This window comes from Gadus chalcogrammus, chromosome 19 (genome assembly GCF_026213295.1).
Source record: "Gadus chalcogrammus isolate NIFS_2021 chromosome 19, NIFS_Gcha_1.0, whole genome shotgun sequence".
In the NCBI taxonomy this organism is placed as follows: Eukaryota; Metazoa; Chordata; class Actinopteri; order Gadiformes; family Gadidae; genus Gadus; species Gadus chalcogrammus.
The window spans coordinates 16,383,674-16,391,162 of NC_079430.1; the positions used below are offsets into that span (position 1 = coordinate 16,383,674).

Below are 7,489 nucleotides of genomic sequence, written 5' to 3' on the forward strand. Positions count from 1 at the left end.
GAACCGCACCAAATATATAGAAGTCAATGTGTGATTTTAATATGCAAACGAAAGCACTTGACAGAAGTTGAATACAATTTTGTAAATGGAATAGGAATCATTTACCCAAAAGAATCTTTTCAAAATGTCATCACCATTCCGAAAGCAAGTGCAGAGGTTTGTGTAAAAGCAGTCCTCCCTGACCAGCTCTGTCCCTGACTCTAAACCCTGACTCTCAACCCTAACGCTGAACCCTCTGAGGGAAGGAAGGCGCGCCTTCAGTGTAAAGGTTCGAACCACAGAGAAGGAAGAAAAGAGGAAGCAGTAGAGAGTAGTGAAGTAGTGAGGTTAGTGACAGACGTGAAGGAAAGGCGTGTGGAAGCACACGGTTACATGTGGGGTCAAGAAGATCACTCCCACTGGAGGTCATTGATCCATCAGCCTCAGACTGCTGAGCTCAGCAGGTCTTCTGGAGGACGAGGCGCAGATGAACTGAGGAGACGGGACCAGCAGGATGTCAGGTTCAGCTCAGGTGTGTCTGCCCCCGACCAAACAGTTGAGGTTCAGCTCAGGTGTGTCTGCCTGGACCAAACAAGGACATTGATTAGGTTCAATATTCAAAAGATGCAACATTATCTGATCCAAAGATAAGTCATTAAGGAGCAGGCAGGCTTTAGGGCGCCTTGCTCAAGGACACATCACTGTATTCTGAGGACTTGAACCCGGCACCATTGGTTTGAGAGTTGAACACCCAACCCCCTACCTAATCCACTATGTCCAGATAATGCAAACTTACGAGGAATCCTTTATGGTAGAGTCCTGGTTGTCCTCAGGATTTGCCTTCCAGATGTACGGCTTCTCCATCAGTCCTCCAGATTCCTGGTATGGTTACAAATGTAATTTGTCTCCAATATCAGGTAACAAACACAGTAGTAGTTTGTCTCTAATCTCTAATGTAAGGTCACAAACACAGGAGTAGTTGGGCTCTAATGGCGCGTAACAAAGTAGCAGCTGAGGATTGTCTGGTAAACAACCACAGTAGTATGCCGTAACTTGTACTGGACAAACTAATCCTACGTTACAACAAGTCCACTTTGTTTATTTTATGCAAACTTACGAGGATCCTGGTCGGTGGAGTGATGTCGTCCTCCAGAGTCTTGGCTCCTCCATCAGCTCTCCTCAGCCAGAGTCCTGGTCTGGAACAAACAGCACGAGTCTGGCCCCAACGTCTGGTAACAAACATATAGTTTGTCTTATTTTTAAGCCCTTTATTTCCAGTTTGTTTGGTTAATACAAACTTACAATCCTTGTTGGTAGAGTGATGGTCATCCTCCAGATTCACGGCTCCCCTACCAGCTCGCCTCCGGTTCAGACACACGTTCTAGTAAGAAAACAGAGCGGTAGTTGGTTAACGCATGTCAAAGAAACAGCTGTATTTTGCCCTTTAAGTCAACCATGGAAGTAAATACAAACTTACGAGGAATCCTTGTTGGTCGATTCCTAGTCGTCCTCCAGCGTCTCAGCTCCTCCAGCAGCTCTGCTCAGACAGAGTCCTGGTCTGGAACAAATAGCGGAAGTCCTGCTTCAACATGTGGTAAAACAGATGTAGTCGTCTGGTATATATGGTACAAACACCGGTAGTTTGTGGTAGCAGTATTCTACGAGAAGTGGCAGTGAGTGTGATGATCACTTCAAAGTCAAGCTCCATCTACCCCACGACAGACGTCCTTCACCTGGCAGGGCCTCCACCAGCTCCTCCACCAGGCAGGGCCTTCAGCACGGCTCTTCCAGACATGGATTCTTGGTCTGGTTACAAACACAGTTGGTCTCAGCAGTAAATCACACACACACACACCACCTCCTGCATCTGAGGTTCACTAGTAAAATACTTATAAAACAAATTTAAACATATTTAAACACTTAAATTAAACAACGTCTGCAGATTGACGCGTTCAGCAATTCATCCACTACGGTCGTAGCAGCACTAGTAACAATAATGGCTCATATGACTCCTACATAACCCCTGTATGAATTAACTCTAATCACAGCTTGACACAGACTTAAAGTCATAAGATGATCAAAACCAGACCTAAACTACGGTGGATTTTAGTGTTTCAGCAGAGCTTGATGATGGTTACCCTCTGGTCCAGTGCTGCAGTCTGGAGGACTTCTGACAGGAGGTGGAGGTCTGGCTCCGGCTCCGGGCGAGGAGGTGGAGGTCCGGCTCCGGGCGAGGAGGTGGAGGTCCGGCTCCGGGTGAGGAGGTGGAGGTCTGGCTCCGGGTGAAGGTCTGGCTCCGGGTGAAGGTCTGGCTCCGGGTGAAGAGGTTGAGGTCCGGCTCCGGGCGAGGAGGTGGAGGTCCGGCTCCGGGTGAGGAGGTGGAGGTCTGGCTCCGGGTGAAGGTCTGGCTCCGGGTGAAGGTCTGGCTCCGGGTGAAGAGGTGGAGGTCTGGCTCTGGGTGAGGAGGCGGAGGTCTGGCTCCGGGAGAGGAGGCAGACACCTTGGGACAAACTACATGTTACCTTTTTAACCTTGTACAATTCTAGAGTATCTTCTACTGGGGAAAGCACGGCCATAATTTTAGCTTTGATAACCCTTTGATAACCCTAACCAGTTGGTAACTCTGCACCAAAGTCGTTGTTTAGCGTCATTCCATTGGGTAGGGTTTAACTTCTGTTGCAATTAATGACAATGATATTTAGAACGTACAAAAGCTGAAGTAACAAAGAACACTAAGCAGTATCGATATGAAATCAAATTTACTCAGCCATATTCAGGTGCTGGGTTCCGTTGAAGAAATGTCAAATAATCTTCCGCCTTCAAATGATTTTCAGCCTTCACTGATGTAAAAAATGGGCCCGCAAGTAGAAGGCAGTTTCGTACGCAGCGAGAGTCCCGTCAACGTGGTTGAAATTACGGCGCAACCAACGAAAATAAAACATATTGTACAATGTACGTGTCAGTATGTATTTAATACCAAAGTTAAGTTGTTTAAGATAAGGCGCAACAATTCCCAATGGAAACCGACTGAATTTTTTTTTCCGTTGGCAACGGCTCGAGGTTACGCAAATAAAATCCAGAACGTTCCGCCAGATTCCCTCAGGGGACTCCCGTCCAACTAACTGCCAGGTGGTTTCTAATGATTGTCAAGACTACAACGTTCGATGCTAACCATTGGGACTAAATCAAGTGACCGCACTCAGAAACTTCCCGGCGGGAAGCACAAACCGTCCGACAGGAATCCGAACATTCCTGCCGGAACCAACCAAAGAAAAAACAGAACCAGCGCCTCACCTTGAGCTGAACGGAGGAAGATCCTGAAGTCCAGCGATGGTCTTCATTAAAACACAGCCAACAGACTTACCTTGAGGAGATCTGTTTGTTGCTGTTGGTACTACTATTCAGTGTAACATTACATTATTATGCACCCAGTGTGTACATGTTATATCACTCAAAACTGTACAAAGCTAACTACCATGTACGTCCCACAACAACTTTAAACCTCAAATCCTTGCCTAAGAACAATGGAATCATTCAATACAAAACCTTGTCTACATTTTACAATTATCTAGATTATTCAGGGTACAAACCATACAGAGCAAATCTAAACGTTGAGCTCACAGAGAGCCAACCATAGCCCTGCAACGTCACCTTGACCGCCTCATCACCAACAGCAAATCATGCCAGCCAACACATGTACAGGTCCAGTGAGAGGTGGCCATCTGAGCGAAAGGACTGCTCATAATAAATAGAAGCCCAATTCCTGAACTATCCAACCATCTTCATGATTTAAAGATTTACAGACTTGACATGCCTCTAATCACCTTTGTCTGCTCCCTCATTACTTATAAAACTCTACATCTCCATCACTAGAATGTTGCATCCTACTCATGGGGGTGTGGTCTGAGTGAGCAGAGATGCATGCTGGGATACAGTGCCGTCTCAAGTCTTCAGTTCCATAGACACGCCCCTCAGGAGAAACCAAGTGTTTGAGAATCTGTCGTGACATCAGTTGCATGAGCTGGAATATCCTTCAAGATGGCGCCAGGATTCTCAGAGGAGAAAGGCCAAGAGGAAGATGTGAGGGTTCTTCCTCTCAGCCAGTGGAACACAACGGTCCTCATCAGAGTACCATGGAACACTTTGAAACATTCTCCTCTTTACACCTTGAAGCCCCAGTGAAGGTTTCCTTACCTCCTCAGCTGAAGAGCACAACTTCAGCTCGAAGAGCGCACTAGTTGTTGAGTTCCCAGATTGGTTCTGATTTGAGGGAAACAATCGTTCAGCTAGTCCTGTCCGAAACAAATACAGTTCAGCCTGAGCAGACGTGCAACTGAGAGCAAGACAAGATCCACAGGGCTCTCCATCAATCCAGCCAGGTAGGAAGAGCCGTCTCATTACAGGTCATCTTGAACAGCCATTGAGGTCCCTTTCCAACTTCAGAGTCCTTGTGGAATGCCTTTAGGTGTCCATCCTCCATTGATCCTGATTGGTGTAGTCCTAGTTTGAAGTCACTGATCTGAACACACCGCTTGCATCCTTTTACACTTGAGTTGGATACTCTCCTTCCTGCCCAGTGTGTTGATATCGCTCCGGAGCGTCGCTCTGGAGACCCTTAAGTAAACGTGTGGCCGGCCGACCATCAGGTATGATTTATTTGACCATTCCAATATCCCAAGCCAATCACACAGACCCCGTATGAACATTATCACTGTCAAAGCAAGCCGGACACACAGAACCCAGGACACGCACGTAGAACCCCATGCCAGGTGTGATGGGGGAGACACACACACACACACACACACACACACACACACAGTAGAACACTAGCGATGTTTAAAAAATCATCCATCTCATGTCAAACCAATGGAACACACACCACTGAGCCATAAAAGGCCAAACAATCATGCAGGGTAAAAACCTCATGCCCAATAACATTCCATCATCCACCCCCAGCTCTCCTGCCAGGGCACCCAGAACAGAACAACCAATGTCTCCAGAGACGTGGATTATGTACAACATTCTTCAGTGGCGTCCCACATTGGTGATGGATTATGCTTGGCGTCTCCAACATGTGTCCCAGGTTGATTCAACGTCTCTGAAGTCATGTCTTTGTAGTCCAGTGGTTTCCTGATTGAGGGGCCTTCACAGATGCAAACGGTGCAGCTTTAGTGAGCCTGAGGACAGGAAGGAGGTGATCTGTTCAGAAGACCACCCAGTGGAGGGGGGGTGGCTCTTGAGGAGCAGGATCCATCTGGGGATGGCCCCAAATAAGACCTTCTTGGAAATTAAACTGTTCCTGGAGGAGTCACGATGCCTGGAGGGGATTGTTGAATGTGTTCCATGGTTCTCTGTGTCAGACTGAAGTTGTGTTTTAGTGGTTGAGATGAAGAGCCCCCTCATCTCCCCCTGGCATTTCTCCTTCTGATTCCCTGTCTCCATCTTAAAGAACATTCTAGTCCATGTAACTGACGTCACGACGGTTTCTCAAACACTCGGTTTCCCCTGAGGGGGCGTGTCTACAGACCTGTAGACTTCAGACAGCTCTGTATCCCAGTATGCACCTCTGTACACTCAGACCACAACCTCATTAGTAAAGCAACGCTCATGTGATGAAGAGGCAGAGCTCAGGAGAGTAGCTGGAAAAAAGACTGAAGATATCAGAACCCAACCCATTACTTCAGCTTACAACAATACCTTGGAGCCTGTAACCATTTTAACAAATCATTAAAACCAACATAAACCAAACACCTAAGTAACCCATGAACCAATAAAACATCCTTACTACTCAGATCAACCTTCAGGTAACGGGTTAACTCACCAAGAAGCCAAAATACATCAATGTGCCCAACAGTAATTAGAAATGAATGACTTACAGTTTGCAGTTCATCTTCATGGTTAAGTTGGGATACTCACAGAACTGCAGTTAAAAATCCATGATAGACCTTTGAAGGAAGGAACAGTTTACTCATGGTCCCCAAACTTGGGCACTGTCCCACAGTTCGACATCTACCATCTCCATTGAATCAGATAAATGAATGACAATACAAAGTCAGGGCTTTTGGGATCATCCAACTTATAAATAACGATCAAGATAATTAACTAATCCAGCTTTTTAATATAAGTTATACTAAATATTCGTCATTGGTCAAGAGTGATTTACCTCTTACTTTGACAAGTTTGAATGTATAGTCTCTAAAATGTTACTTTCAGATATAATCATTATTTAAATTTCAAATGATAGTTAAACCACCACAATCCCCGATTTCCTTCACACATTATCAGTGAATTATATTCAACATACAAGTCACGTTGTGCTTTGCAACACAATACTACTCACATCAGGTTCAGATGAGATGCGCTTCTTTACTTCAAAAAATCTTTAACCTGTGAAACAGGAAGAGATGTCAAATAAGTCACAACAGACCTAGGAATGAAATAGAACAGTACACACACGTCCTTTTAAGTGAAACGCAACAGATGCAACCAATTAACTGATTAAGAAAAACCACTTGGCAGGCGAGCTGCGGCAGGGGAGCTAATTATTAGTAAAACTCAACGCAGGTTCACTTGTGATCTTGCGTCCCTGTGTGTGTAGTGAGCGGATGTGGACAGCAGAGGGCGATGTTACCCCACGAGAACATCTGCTCTCTGAGCGCTCTGCGAGATACCGTCTCCATTGCAACCGTAACTTGGCAGCATCCTGAACGGCCGTTTGAGGAGTGAGAAGGAAGCTTTCATCAAAGGGACCAGAGAGACTCATTCACTGGTTAAACTGGAGTCATCGCCCACCACCACACACGTTAAAACACACACACACACACACACACACACACACACACACACACACACACACACACACACACACACACACACACACACACACACACACACACACACACACACACACACACACACACACACACACACCATACAAACACACACCATACAGACAAACACCATACAGACACACCGATACACCATATAGATTCACACCATATGCACGCACACACCACAGATACCCACATATAGATTCACACACAATATTGATACACACAACATATAGATGCAAACCATATGCACACACACACGATAGATACAAACCATATATATACGTACACACCATAAGTATACACGATATAGATACACACACACCAAAGATACACCCCATATCGATACACACCATAAAGATAAACACACAAAATAGATACATACCAAAGATTAACTTAATATAGATACAAACTATATAGATCCCCCCCCACACACACACACATATTTTTTACAAAGCAGGTTCTATACTGCAATGTCCAGTTATGTCAGCGATCAGTTCCTTCTCTCCCTCCTTCAGGCTCAGGAGACCAGCAGGGTGGAGGGAGTGCAGGAGTGGAGGGCCGTAGCCTCCTCAGAGATCCAGGAACGCTGCTGAAGACCCCCACATCCTCCCCTGGCCTGAACACCAACTCCCATTCACTCCCTCTCCTCTCCGTGCATCCAATGAAGTCACACATAG

The 7,489-nt window shown here is 45.9% G+C and overlaps 1 long non-coding RNA gene across 2 annotated transcripts; it reads right to left on the reverse strand.

Moving 5' to 3' along the window:
- Nucleotides 1-10: 10 nt before the first annotated feature.
- LOC130372530 (uncharacterized) lies at nt 11-6,418 on the reverse strand. 2 transcript variants are annotated; one of them, XR_008893354.1, is made up of 8 exons: nt 6,320-6,418; nt 2,118-5,924; nt 1,713-1,785; nt 1,457-1,537; nt 1,282-1,360; nt 1,097-1,208; nt 776-858; nt 11-561 (listed from the first exon to the last, which is right to left on the reverse strand). It is a non-coding gene; the product is annotated as an uncharacterized LOC130372530 (long non-coding RNA). The 2 variants fall into 2 exon arrangements; XR_008893355.1 differs by lacking the exon at nt 6,320-6,418 and having other exon boundaries at nt 1,692-1,785; nt 2,118-2,533.
- Nucleotides 6,419-7,489: the final 1,071 nt, after the last annotated feature.